The sequence below is a fragment of the Nelumbo lutea genome, chromosome 1 (assembly GCF_056320005.1).
Source record: "Nelumbo lutea isolate HS-2025 chromosome 1, American lotus-T2T, whole genome shotgun sequence".
Classification (NCBI taxonomy): Eukaryota; Viridiplantae; Streptophyta; class Magnoliopsida; order Proteales; family Nelumbonaceae; genus Nelumbo; species Nelumbo lutea.
The window spans coordinates 153,385,317-153,400,295 of record NC_142684.1 but is presented as its reverse complement, the minus strand read 5'-3'; the positions used below and the strand labels follow the sequence as shown (position 1 = coordinate 153,400,295).

The following is a 14,979-nucleotide window of genomic DNA, read 5'->3' as shown; positions in this document are numbered from 1 at the left end:
AGATTGAAAAACAAATGGATTTTGTTGCAAATGTCTTCTAACCCTGGCTGAGGTATGAAGAAGAAATGGAGGTCTACAGTCGTCTATTAATGGTGTCTGCACAGCCAAGGTTGGGTTTGCAAAATTTTTCCCCTCTCTTATTCTCTTTTGAACTTTCCTTCTTTCACTTATTTTTCTCTATCTTAACTTAAATAAAAAAGAATAATGGAGGAATCAGGAAAGTAAGACCCGCACATGTGAGTTGAGATGCATGAGAAGTAAGACATGTCTAAATATGATTCGTAGTGCAGCCCCGCACACACCAATATGAGTGTAGGAGATTCGCGCTTTGATTCAGGGGGTAGACGGGCCTTTAAAGCAACTCCTCTGGACTACCTTCAAAGAAAAACTAAAAAAAAGGGCAAGCAAAATATCCATACTTTAAACCTTGAAAGCTACTACCATAGGTGATGAGCTTGATCTGACCCATCAATTGCTTAAATTACAGCCCTACCTTCGACTATAAAGAATCTCGAAAAGTAGGAATGTCAATGGGTTGAATTTGATATGAACTTGCCTTTTCTCAACCCGAACCATCCCTTTACCTAAACCCAACTCGACTTGGCTAGATTAATGACATTGAGCTTGCCCACTGCACCCCATATATAGTACACTCAAAACAAGCCTATCCATTCTACATAAAACTTTATGTAACTGTCCACGTTATCAAGCATGGGAATGTTTAGACTCACCCACAACCAATTCAATTTCCTTCTATTAGGTAGTTGAATATATTGTGTACAAGTAATGAGAAAATGGGCCAAACGAAATTCATATTACTGTTCTTCCTTACCTACAGCATTAAGGCCTCTTTTGTTTGGGGGGATAAGTGGGTGGGTCTCATAGAATTGCAATAATCTCATGTTTGACCGCCTTTCTATTGAAACCTATGGAATTTTTTTTGAAGAAATACGGACAGGCCTAATGCGGATTTCTGATTTTTACTGTGTAACTATAAACATTTAAAATGTCAAACCCCCCCCCCCCCCACTTTATATATCAATGTCCGTCTGTGAATTGGCATCAATTCCGATTTGGCACCCACCCCAACTGTATTTTGGGCCTAAGAATTCTGACCCTGGGCTGAACCGTCATTCTCCCGTTTTTTTTTTTTTTTCTAGAGAGTATTGGTTAGAGGGTGTGTAAGTTATCCATCCACTGAAAACTCAAATCACATGGGTTCTCACACCCAGGTTACTTGGGTAATGTTTTGTTTGAATGAGCGCCGTACACCATGGTTTTCAAAACCAGATTGGACTGGATGGTCTGACCGGAAAACTGGGAACCGGTCAAGTGAACGGTTCTTTTTGACCTCATAACTGTTATTTCCCCAAAAATTGTTGATTTAATCAGCAAACCGCTGATTCGAGCGATTGAACCGTTCAACGATTTGATCACTTATTTATTTATTTTTATTTTTTTGTCAGAACAGGCCATCCGTTCCATTTAAACAGTCGGACTGTTCGACCCAAGAACTGGACCCTTGACGGGTTCATTGTCTAGTTTGATTTTAAAAACCTTGCTGTATACCCGGGATATGTTTCCTAGGAATCACTTGTCCGGGGAAATGTATTACTTGGGTAACGTAGGATGATGCCTAAAATGAGGTTACCACTTCCAACAACCCAAATTAATAGAACATCTCATACAACCAATTGTTCTAATTGATATTTAATCGGAGTCCATTCTAAAGCATTCTTAAAAAAAAACATATTTTTCCCGAAAAATCAACATATAGTGTAAGTAATCGAGATTATCACGTTCTACATTAAAAAAGCACAGTAATGAGAAATACTCGATATTTTCTCAGTTTATATGCAAGCTTTAGCGCATGTTTTGATTTAAAAAAAAACTAAAGAAAACTTCAAAAATAGCTAGGGGTGCAACTTGAATGGGCCCAATTCAAGCCTGAACCGACCTGGCCCACAATTTAATACAAACTGGATTTGAATTTTAGGGCTTTTGGATGGGTTTGGACCAAAAAAATTGGGTTTTTTGTTTTCGGGCTAGGCTCGGGCCTAGCTGTTAGATAACCCAAACCTGGCCCAAGCCTGGCCTTGCCTTATTCTAACCAGAGCCTGCCTTGCCTATGTATATATACATATATGCATATTTTTTTGATAAACCATATATATATATATATATATGCTTATATGCTTACATGATGCATATATACATACATGACATAGGGCAGTGCAGACATGACATAGGGCTCGAATTAGGCTTGGGCCTTAGGCTAAATTCTTAGGGTTGCACTGGTTTAAGCTTAAACCCGTTATATAGCCTGCTCGACTTGTACCCGTAAGAATAGCTGATTAACATGTAATTTGGTGCCCGAACATAGTTGAAGATGGTCATCAACCTCCTATTTTTAAATAATTTAAGGGATAAACTCCTCTCAACTTCTTACTTTGCAATATTAGTAACTTTACTTTGCAACAAATATCTTGACTGTTAAGTAGTTGGTGACACTTGACAGACATGGACAATTGCATTTTAGGAAGGAAAAACTCCAGTACCCAAAACTGTAGGGGTGTGTTAAGTCAATCACCGAATTTCAAAACATGTGTATGTAGTACCTGAACTAAATTTTAAAATGTGTATAATAGGTCTCTGCCATTAATAATTCATCAGTTAAATTTGAAAATATCAAAACTACTCATTATTAGATGTTGTTGTTCCACATTGATTCTAAGATAGAAAGATTGTTGTTTACAATGGATTTTAAAATATACAAGGAATTTTTATCAGCTATATAAAATTTTAAAAAATTAAAGAAAGAATATACAAGAGATTATGGCAATGGCGGTTTCAGCATTCCTTGCACCATCGATGGTTCGGTTCGTTCAAATCTGTTCTTGGCACCGCCGTCAGTTCCCGACACCGTTGTAGCAATGACACTATTCTTCGGGTTTTAAGTGTCACATGTGATCATGTGAACAGACGGTTAATGGCAGCGACTTATTAGACACACTAAATTTGGAAACACTACCCTAAAGTTTAGGAAATATAGAATAGATTTCAACGCGGCAAACGCAATGGCAATAGGCCAAGTTGAGCACGGGTCCATCCATTTGAACATGAACCTGACCCGACGACACTAACCCGTCAGTGCGAGTTTACCGCTTAACCTGATAACCAGATCCAGTCCCTACTGGGCTACTGCATACTGGTACTGGGGGAAGTGTAACAGGTTGTCTATGTTGCCAGTAAGTGGGGCCGTGTCTGTCCTGATCCAATCACCCGCGTTGTTCTGTTTTATAATCGCATTGACCGTAAGCACCATGAAGAGGTTTGCACGTTAGATTGGAATCCACTTTGACAAACAAAATGACAATCGTATCCTGAGCAGGGAGGGTGTGTGACTCATTGACTGTGTGCGTTGGATATGGAGTGTTCAGACTTCACACTTCCGGCGTCGTAGATGTATCATATATGCAAGGGAGTCCAACTCTCGTTCTCTCGGAAGTCGGACCCCCCCGCTTGCCAAATTTAATATTGAATTGAGTTATGATTGGGACCGGAACCGGAAGTGAAAGGAGAAGGAACATCGGAAGTTTACAATTAACAGTCTCCATCATGTATAATTTATTCATGAAAAGGATTCCTTTGAGAAACACAAACATAGCATATAACCCCACGTGCTTTTAGGAATTTTCGAACAGGGAGAAAAATGGCAGGAATAGCTCTTTTGTTGGATCTGTGGAGAAAAAATATTGCAGTTTCGAGCCACACCCTGCATTCTTCCGGGTTATTCTCTGCAACCTTCGCTGCTTCGACCGCTGCTGCTTCTGTTGCAGCAGCAAGGCCTTTTGCTTCTAGATTCTTGTTCGGGTAATCTTTTTCTTTGTTGAATTATATTTTCTTGATTTTTCTATTCTGTAATCAGGCCAAATGCATCTCTATCTTCTGAATGCGTATCTCTACTTTTCTTGACTTGTTTGAGTAAATAGCTACATTGGATGTTAGGGTTTTGCCAACTTCTTCTTGATGAGCGATCCTTGTGTTTGCTTATTACATCATTATCATATTTGGGTTAAGTGTTCTGGCTATTTGTGGACGAGTTTGCTGCAATCTGCCATGTTTTTCAACAAGTCCAGTGCCGTTGTCTCATTGGAGCTTAGAATCATAGTATTCTTAGTGTTACATTTTGGTTTTGTTGTAAGAGCTAGATACGTCTGCCGGGTGGTCTGTACGGTTGACTGCTAATAAATTTTGGTTGCTGGTTGTTCTTATGATGGTAACCAGGCATTGCATGGTTTACCTACCTAACCTATGCCTGCATAATTAGTGTTACAAGCACCAACATGTTTTGACAAGAAGGAAACATTACACCATTAACATTTCTGTTCTCCCTCTCATCTTTTCGCTGGAGAATAAGCTATCTACTTGCTTCTCCATCTTTATTCTTCATAATTCAGCCTTTGGGTGGGCTATGAAGCCCACTACTAGATCTGAAAGTTATATGATCCCCTACCTGTCCTACGTCATCCATGCAAAGCAATGTGAAACAAAAGAAGGTGACTGTTCAATAAATCACTTTACCATAAGAAGCTGATGGTCCTAACTTGAGAAGAAAATCTCTATAACATTTTGAATAGCTCAATAAATGAGATAATTTGTATATCAAGGGGGATTTTGTCATTCCTCAACCAGACACTAAAAGGGGTCTCTGATGAGTAAGAGTATTGGGTTATCAGTTCATGTTGAGCTGCACTCATTGGTACATTTCTTTGGGATCAACTTGCTATTTACACTATCTTTGCAATTCTCCTTGCATATTGCTATCACTCCTTTGCCAAGCACTTGTTTTCTAACCATAAACTTGTTATTGTTTCAGTGGTGGCAGGATATCAGTTTCTTTTTGTGATGCTAACACAGAATGGACTGAAGACCATATTTCCAATCTACAAAGTGCTTCTAGGAATATTTTTCAGCATGATTCAATCAAGTACAACACCAAGGAATACCCAATAGAGCAAAAACCTCTATTCTCAGCCTTTGGACTGAGGTCCCTTGCAATGACTTCCTTGAGGTCCTTCTTGGTTTTCTATTTGCCTCTTCTGGAACCTCATTCAGAAAATGAGGATGATGATGATTTCTTGCTGGACAATCCAGAAGAAAACCATGTATACTTGGTTACTCCCTTCAAAAATCTATCAAGCAAATCCTGCGAGAGGTGAATAACTTACTAACTTCATTTCATGTGCTTTCTTTCGGTGTTCCATGGCTGGTTACTGATTCAAGGACAACTTAGTTCAACTATCTTGATTAAATTCAAGCATGCAATTCGTTATATTCACAATGTGCACTATTTTTGACAATGATAATTTTGTATCTTATCGAACTTCACTCAGTCTTATGGTATGAAATTTCTAAAAGTCTTTGACCTAGCCTCTGTCAAAGGTTTGGTTGCCGTTTTCTGATGCAGTGGCTTTTGTGATATTCCTTTGTCTATTGCATGAGAGGAATACCATGCATATGACTTGATAAAATATTTTGAGATTTGATGATCCTAAAATCTATTCATTAACTAATTTAAGTTCAACTTCATTTGTAGTTAAATGATGCTGACAGATCGACTATTGCCACAAAAACGTTTTTTTCTTGAAAAGAAGGTAAAGTATGATAATAATATAAAAGTATCAGAATGAAAGGACCTGAACCTTTGGACTGGATCATAGTTTTCTTTAATTAAAGGTAAATTGCTGAAACCTCCCCTGACGTTTCTGACCATTGCTGAAACCTCCCCTGAACTTTCTGATAGAGTTGCAAGTAGACCCCCTCTGGTAGAATCTTCTAAAAAGAGGCATGGAAATGTCAAAAATACCCATGTAGGTACTATTGAGGCTGGTTTCTACAGAAAAGAAAAACAATACAAACTTTATGAACAACAAAAACAAAGAGAATTTAAGTTGTAACTTTACCTTTGAGTGATTGATATGAAAGGGCAAATTTTGAAAATAAATCAACTTCAGAAAAGAGATTAGAAGGGTTTGAGGTAGTGACTCATATGAAGAGAAAATTAGGAAAATAAACATTTTTGTTAAAAGTAACTGCATGGATATTTTGGACATTTCCATGCCTCTTTTTAGAAGACTCTACCAAAGGGGATCTACTTGCAACTATGATTGCAATTACAAAACTTCAGGGGAGGTTTCAGCAATTTACCCTTAATTAATTGATAAAAAAAAATTACCCTTAATTAAAAGATGTGGTAACATATTGATCAAAAAAAAAAAAAAGATGTGGTAACATCTTTTGACAGCATAATTATCAGGGTAAGGATAAAACTTCAAGCTCAGGTGGTATTTCCGATACCTTCCCATGCCATTAGATTTGGTCCATTCACATTCCCTCTCAAGTTTGTCTCTGCCTATGGACAGTATTCTTGGGTCAAACATTTCTTTCATTGCTCTCATCGCAGAAGAACCTGGTGCATCCCAATCAATAAACTTCAGGCCAACAAGTCTCATAGGAAGTTCATACAAAGTCATTGTTTAAGTGCTGTACTTGAGGTCTAGAGGTGTCATGAGAAAATTTAAGTCTAAATACTAAGGGGTTGGTGTGCAAGATGGATGTAGAGAAAGCTTGTGACCTTTTTGACCGGTCTTCTTGGAGGGGGCATAAGAGAAGGTTTGAACCTAATTGATAAAGGACCTTGAGAGTTGAGACATCTAGTTTGGTGTCCTTATCTCAAGATTGCTTTCTGGGCAAGAGAGGTTTGAAGCAAGAAAATCCTTTATCTGGATTTCTATTCATGTTGGTGGTTGGCATCTTTAGTAGGCTTTTCAATAGTGATACTAAGGCTGGGCTGGAACAGCGAGTGAGTGAGGGAAGGGGTGTGAGTCTCTTATTTACAATTTATTGATGATTTGTGAGAATGGAGGGGAGAATGGTGTGAAGAACTTATAGTCTCTCTTAGGTTGCTTTTAGAGGCTGTTGGGTCTGAGGATTAATCTGAATTAAGAATAGCTTAATAGGATTAAACATGAAACCTAGTACTCTTATGCACTATGCTACACTACTTGGATGCTCTGTTTCCTCTTGCCCATTTTGCTATTTGAGTCTTTCTTTGAGAGGTAACATCAAATCTAGTGCATTTTTGGGGCTTGGTTTTGGATAGATTCACTAACAAACTCTCAGTTTGAAAAAGAGTCAAGTCCCTTTGTAAGTTAGGATGACCTTGATTAGCTTCCTTTTCTTATCTATTTATGTACCTGTTCTCAATGTTTAAGGCCCCCGTTATGATCATTAAAAGGCTAGAAGAAATCATGTGGCATTTCTTTTGGGAACTTGGAGATACCAAGAGAGGCCATCTAATTAACTGGAAAGTGATGTGTAAGTGGAAAGAGGAAGGGGGTTAGGTTTGGTATATTGAAGTTCAGAAATATTTTCTTGTTAGGAAAGTGGCTCTGGAGGTTTCTGGTAGACTTAGATAAGTTATGGCGTTCTGTAATTTGAAGCATCCGTGGTGTATGTGCTAATGGCTGGGAGCCTAGATTCGTTCATAGAACTACTCTATGCACTCCTTGAACATCTATTCTTGCAATTTACCCTCTTTTACTTTGGTTGATCACATTGATCTCAGAAGCGGTTGATGAGTCTTTTTGGTAAGACCTTTCATGGGGATGACACTCCTTGAACACTTTGTCCTCTTTGAAGATCCAGTTGATTGCATCGTTTCTTTCTTGGTTATTGGTGGATTTCTCTTGGAACCTTGGGGTCTTGTAAGAATTTTAAGGGATTGGAAAGTGGACAAGTTGTCTTCTCCCTTAAGCCATTTGTAAATTTGGTCTCATTCTTTATCTATTTAACTGTCAACAGTTTATACTATGGCATATTCACTATCTTGCCCATTCTTAATCTGTTGAACAGTTGAATGTTTTAGCAAGTGAGCTACTGAGCTAGTGTTTGTAACTTGTCCCCCTTTGTCACTTAATGGTGTATTTAGAAGGAATTAACTGCTAAACATCTTGGCATCTCCTCTCTCACCATTGAAAGAGACTCACCAAACACTATAAACTGGATAAAAAATCAGGAAAGTGGGCCATGGAGGTTGGCTCACTACTTTCTGAAGCTGGGGACTTGATGGCTATTTCGCATGCAACAGTCAGGGTGGATCCCCAGGTAATTGGACTGAATAGCTGATGTGCTAGTCAAATCAGGGACCCAAAGGGGGATTTTCTTTTTATAGTGACAATATGCTTCCTTTATAGTTTGCTGGGGTAGGGGGTTGTGTCTTCTACACCCCCTCTGTACACTGTTTTGTCTATTTTGTTTATGCAATATTTACGGCTACCTTTTTCTCAAAAAAAGGGAAAACATTTCATCTTTATCCATCTTGTCAGATTTCTATGTGCATGATCCACAGTTCCATGCTTGTAAAGGTATCTATTAGAAGCTTGATGAATTGTCAAAAAAAAAAAAAAAGAAAGAAAAAGAAAAGAAAAGAAAAGAAAAGCCGAATGAAGAAAAATTCTCTGGGTTGTGTTTAGCAAATGTTTTGTTTCATCTCTTTTGGAGAAACTGTTTGAATTTTTTTTGGGAAGGGAGAACTTTGAAACCATGGAGAAAGATAAATTTCTTGTTAAAATGGAAGATATCCATGTGGATTCACCAAAATACCTCTCTGTAGTTTATTGCTCTAGCCTCTATTGCTCCTTTTTTTGTTTTCTTTTCGAAGAAATTGTTTGGATCATTGTTTCTCTTTTTCCTCGATCAAATTTCTTCATATTTTGGCACTTCAAAGTATATTGTGCTACTCTCAGCTCCTCTCTTTTGATGCTTTTCCCTCCTGTTTTTTGGGCTTCAACTACCGTTCCCCTCACCCCCCCTCAAGAAAAAAAGAAAAACCACCACCATATGATATCTACTTTTGATTAAGCTGACCAAATAGATAAAGCTTGCTCCTTTATTTTTTATTGTGCATGTAAGTTGAACACATCAAACTAAGTTGAGCCAGATTCTGTATCTGGAATTTTGATTGGATTGATTTAAATAGATTAAGATCCAATTTTTGTTTAATGACTTTTATTCTTTAATAGTTTAATTATATCATCACTTGTCATTGGTGGTTGACCTAGTGGGACAGAGCTTTGCCCCTGGACTACTTCCTACTGTGGACATTTGAAAGGCGGACCTCTCTTAGCATTGATGAAGCCATGAGGCTATAGGTTGAAATCAAAATCCATATTGGACTCGAGTTTTTATTGGCTTGATTTTGGAGGGATGTATTAACGACTGTTACAAAAAGTGATATACTTTTTTCTACTGATTAACACAAAATGAAGGGCGGACAAACAACAACAAAAATTTTCGTTCTTCAGTTTAGCCCCAAGCTCAGTTGGCACCTTAACATTATATCCAGTTGCTTTATCTTCTTTTTAGCTTCCAGGAGGCAGAGGAACCTTTACATGGTTTATCATCATCATCATCTTCTTCATCTATGCCTTGTCCCAACTATATGGGGTTGGCTACATGGATCCTGTTTCATCATTCCAGTTCATTGTCAAATTATGGGCACTAAAAAAGTAAAAATCATGTCTGACCACTTCCACCCAAGTCCTTCCAGTCTAACCCTAGCTCTTCTAGCTCCTTCAACTTGTAACAGATCACTTCTTCTAATGTGTACTGTAGATGGTCTTCTATGCATGTGACCAAACCACCTCAGTCTACTTTCTCTCATTTTATCACTTACTGGAGCTACTCCTAGGTTCCTTTGTTTGACTTCATTTCTGAGTCTATTACGGTGCCATACACATTTCTGCCACAGTTTCTGGATAGAACCTTTTCATGGTTCTGGCAAAAGGCTTATAGTCTTGTATCTAGTTCACCTGTCTGATAGTTGGACCAGCTTTAGGTAATGGCCTCTTTCATAAATTTCTGATCACAAGAATAAAATCATCTCTTCTGCCATCTACAACAAGAAACAATCTCTTGGCCTTTTTGCCCAAGCATATGTTCTGCAAGCTCTGTCTCCTCTTATTAATATAGCTCTATTGCTGCGGAAGAAGTAAAGAATATTTATCACTCTAATATTGCTCTTTATGATCTGTTCTATAGGCTTATGCCTTTGTATCCTTGAGTTTGAAGGAGACAGGAACCCAAGTCTGGTGGATGTATTAAGGGCTGTATGATCACACTGTGGTTAACAGCTGGCCCCCCATTATCTGGGTCTCCACAGAAGTAGAGGATTGTTCTCAGTCATCCTTAATCTGATGGCTGAGATGGTCACAAGGTTGTCTGACAGACTCAAACCTTTTACCTTTCAAGAAAAAGGCTCTTTTAATAGGGCTCTCTTTTCACCAATTAATTGCTTATGCTGTTGCTTGCTAGCCACTTCTATGCTATTTAAATTTGTTCATAATCAAGCATCCCATTTGTGGTCCTCTTGGACTTTGAAACACAATGATTGTTTTGTATTCTTATAAGATCGTCTGGAGGTTTAGTAATTTGTAGTCTCAGGTACTAGTTGCTTGTCCTTATGCCTTGGATTAAATATTGTTCTGTTGCTAATTGACCTTTACTTGTTGATCAATCAATTATCTAATGCAGACTACAGTTATAACTACAAGACGTGTACTTGAAAGACTTGCTGTTTGTTATGTTTCACAACGAATGGCATGGAAACTTCTTAAGGGTACTTGCTCTCCCCAATAAAAAATACAATGCATGATTTATGGTATATGTTTCAATTGTTACTTATACTAAGATGAAGTAAAATTGTAAAAGATGTTTATCTATTTACATTCCTAGGTTTGCTATTAGATAGAGATGCAACCTTGAAAATGTAGAAATTACACTTTGTGTTGTTCTGGTACAAGTCTGAAATGTATGGTATTGGACTTTGATGCTTATTTTCTGTACTGGAGGATGACATCATGCTAACGGAGGCTATTTGCCTGATAATATGATGGCAATTACAGGATGAAATATCTTTCTCAAAAAATTACTTTTCAGCGTCATTTTATTTGCTTTGTCAAAGCAAGATACTTTTTTTTTGGTACATTGCTTATAGAGAACCCTATTCCTTAGTTTAGTAACTACTCTTTTATTCTTTTGGATGTAACAATGTTCAGATTTAGGGGAAAGGTCTGCATAGCATACAACACGATTATTAACACATTTATTTGCTGGGTAGAACATAGGAAGTCTATTGTTATAGGGTCCTAGATGTTAAAGTGCTTGGCTTGACATGTTCCAATGGTCTTAAGGCTTCACTATGATTCAAACTTGAGGTGTGGTAGGCTTTTGGCATGTTGGTCAAGCACATAAGAAATGGTACCAGAGCCTACCAAGCTCGAACCATATTGAGGGCTACCTGGGAGAAGGGCTCCCTAGAGCAGAGTGAAAGCTTTCGCAGAAAGGGCTACCTGCTGCTAGAGTGAGAGCTGCCCAGAGTGAAGCTGCTGAGATGCCGGCTGCAGAAACATGGTGGTATGTTACAGCATGTTGAAGTGCTTGGCTTGATGCATTTCAAGTTTCCAACAGTCTTAAGGCTTTTGGCATATTGGTCAAGGATGTAAGGTCTATGCAAAACTCTGATTGGTTTCTAACAGTCCAATGTGTAAATTTTATTCCAAAAGTATGCAATGAGAAAATAAAATAAAATAAAAGGGGGAAAACAAGATAAGGTGCATACCTGATGGTTTGCAGAACATATTTATAATGCAATCATACAGGTATTTCTCCCTCACTTGAATGGTCAAGGCTGTCGAATTCTTTGAGGTTATCTATCCATCTTTTTACCCATGCTCATTTATTCATGTAACTCATGGATTTAATTAATATCTTTGGACATTTCATTTCCCTTCTCTGCCCTTTGATAGATAACTTATGAATTGAGTTAATGTGTGTAGATGTGCCCAAATCAGCAAAGCGCAAGGCAGAAAGGGGAATGCCCACTTTTGTTTACTTTTACAGAGTCAGTAGGACAACCTTCAGAGGTCAAATGTTTTTCCTGTTAGTCTGTTATTCCTATGGTGGATTGCTTGGTTGTGTGACTTAAATGCCTTTTATCCTTTCTGTTTAATAGGACACTTGTTAGGAGTTATGGCATCATGGGTTGTCCAAATTGGAATTGAGATATACGGATGCTTTGCTCATATAATCAATAGTGAGCGGGGCAATAAAGTTAGTAAAGAAGAAATCTGGCTTCATGGTAAAAAGATTTCTGCTGCAACTATAAGGTGCGGTGCATCCTTAGTTTTTGTATCCATTGGAGCAGGGATTGGTGCGACTCTCTTCCATCCTTCAGCTGGGCAATGGATTGGTAAGCACATCACTTAATTTTCATTGTATTTGTATAAGATCTTCATTACCTAGATTACCCATGTTGGTTTATTTTTGGCTGCTGACTCGTTAGTCTTTGAATTGGGGTCGTATTTTCCCCCCGTTAATTTTTTGAGTAAAGACCCCTGAAAATAGCAGCATTCTAACCCTGTTTGCTCAAGGCACCATCTTATACATATTTGGTGATTTAAGTCATAGAATCTGGTAAAAAAGGCAAAGGTTAGAACCGTATCCAGCTAACCCATCCTGAAACCAACATTGGATGATCTATTCAAAATCCCATATTGTGATATTCATAATTGTTAAAATTATTGTGACGGTGACAATGACTGCTAATGATTTAGCAAACTACAGCAGCACTATTTTTGTCTGATGCTATTCATAAAAAAAAAATGTCTGATGCTCTCAAGGTTCCAAGCTAATATATTATAGCATTTACTTTCCTGCAGGTCGTGCTGTTGGGGACTTGGTGGGACCCATATTGGTAACATTTTGCTTCGAGAAGGGGCTTCATCTAGACCTCTAGAGTTGCTGGGTTTGGTGTCTTGTACATTCTTTGTATCCAACTTAGAAATAAGATTGGTGCACTTTGCATACTTATCCACTTACTGTGAAGGTGCTCAAATTATGGCAGGCATTAGAAGATAGATGTGTCCCACCACCATTGTCTTTCCCTTCGAAATTTCAGTCTAGGGCATCTTAACTATTGTGAAGAATCAGCTAGGTGTAAACTGTCAATGCAGGAAGAATTTTGTCCTGTCCGATCTGTCTTCCGGTATTAATGGGCCTTTCTCTTTTTGTTCCCTTGGAATCTTTCAGATTATTCCGTTGCCATTTGATATCTTTGTGAATGCTTAACGGGGTATTCCGTACATGTTACTTTGTAATAACACTTAAAATAAGCCCATAAGTGCTTATTTTGAAAATAAGCAATTAAAAATGTCAGAATTGGGTTTTTTTTAAGTGCTTATTCAATAATTACTTTTTTTTGGGGACAAGATTGTTTCCAATGTTTTATTTATTTATTTTGGGATTGCCCCCATCTTCAAAAAGCTGAAAGGACCTTATCATTTTCTTTCCATCGAATGTTATTTGTAGTGGCAGCAACCATTGTGGAATTTGACATCAAGTTTATGAAACCCACTGTTTAACTCATTTTTTTGCTCCATTTTTCATTATTTCTCCAATCCCTTTCTTTCTTCCCTTGATTTTTAGGATTCTAATGCTCGTTTTGCTTTGGTTTTCATATCCAGCACACAATGGGCCCTAAATGTTGATGTTTATTATTTTGCTTTGGTTTTTTAATCAAAGTGTCGATATAGCGTTCATAAATATTTAATATATGTCTATATTAAGCTAGGGCTATAATTATCATTTCTGCAAATATAAATACTTATAGGATAAATAGTAAATTAAACATTGCAACAAATAAGTATAAATGATTTGAAAAAATACCTTCCAAGCGTTAATAAGTACTTATTAAATAAAGCATTTATTCCACCAACCATTTATTTTCCAAACATACCTTTATAATAAATTGTTTGATAGCCTAAATTTGAATTCTTACGTAAATATAATTCTGTTTGCAGCCTATTTAGCATTCAGCATAAAGCTGTTCCGGTCCAATCAGGATGTCCATGTCTTCTATTGGGTTTCTAAAGAACCTTTCATAGACGATTAGATGATGGCTTAGAATGAGAATTTGACACTAAATCTCTCAGTTGCATAGATCATAATTCAGCCAGCAAGATCAATATGCATCCAATATAACAATTATAACATTAAATGTATAAAACCTTTTCTTCTTGGTAGCCATTGAATATATCTAAAATCCACCATTCTATTCTACTATTTAAAATTTCACAGTAGACGCAAGGGATCTTGGGCTCTTGGCCTCTCGAAAATAGAATACCGCTGAACCCACTAGGCCAATAACGCTCTAAACCAATTTGTATTTGTCTTTTTTTTTTTCGATTTCTTATCGTGTCTATTAGATATTACGGCAAAGTAGATACAAGAATTCTTAGCTACTAAAACCGTTCATGTCATCTTTTAATCGAGTCCGACTTAAACATAAGCATGATATCTAAAATACTGAACCAATCAACCGGTATCATGAAAGATTAAAATTGGTAACAATCAGCTAGTATTTATCAAAATTTACGGGAAAGTGCAGTTTTAAATGGTCAAAGTTCTTCCGGTATGATAATCCTTTTGTCTTCATACAAATTGCCATTTTAATTTTCTTCAACTAAAAAAAAAAATTCTTTCAAATTATGAGTACTTTATTTATCGCCCATGCCCTGAAGCCCATCCCTAAAAAAATAAAGACTAAACCAGATGAGCAGTCGAAGGATCCATAGTCAGGCTCCACCGAATTTATCATATTCGATTAGTCATCAAATTCATGGTTCAAAGAACCGATGCATATCGTTCTGTTTTCAGGGTCACCAAAATGCCAAATACTAGGATTCAGAACATGTGGTCATGTTCAATGCTTAATACCGAGATGGCCATGTTCAAAGCTCGGCACCTGGAATATTTTTTATGCGTGAGAGTTGATCCCGAATGTTCAAAACCCTCAAGGCTTGTGTATTTCAGTGTATCAAACTGCATTGGACCCTTTGGATACCGATGTGATATGCC

General features: G+C 37.5%; 1 non-coding gene and 1 pseudogene across 2 annotated transcripts; both read left to right on the top strand.

The window, feature by feature from the left end:
- Positions 1 to 3,570: 3,570 nt before the first annotated feature.
- On the top strand, positions 3,571 to 13,331 carry LOC148878479 (uncharacterized; annotated as a pseudogene). Its single transcript, XR_016102315.1, has 6 exons — positions 3,571 to 3,873; positions 4,880 to 5,218; positions 10,597 to 10,681; positions 11,901 to 11,987; positions 12,077 to 12,313; positions 12,783 to 13,331. The product of XR_016102315.1 is annotated as an uncharacterized LOC148878479 (transcript).
- Positions 10,089 to 10,294, top strand: LOC148878480 (small nucleolar RNA U3). The gene has a single exon (XR_016106027.1). It is a non-coding gene; the product is annotated as a small nucleolar RNA U3 (small nucleolar RNA).
- Positions 13,332 to 14,979: the final 1,648 nt, after the last annotated feature.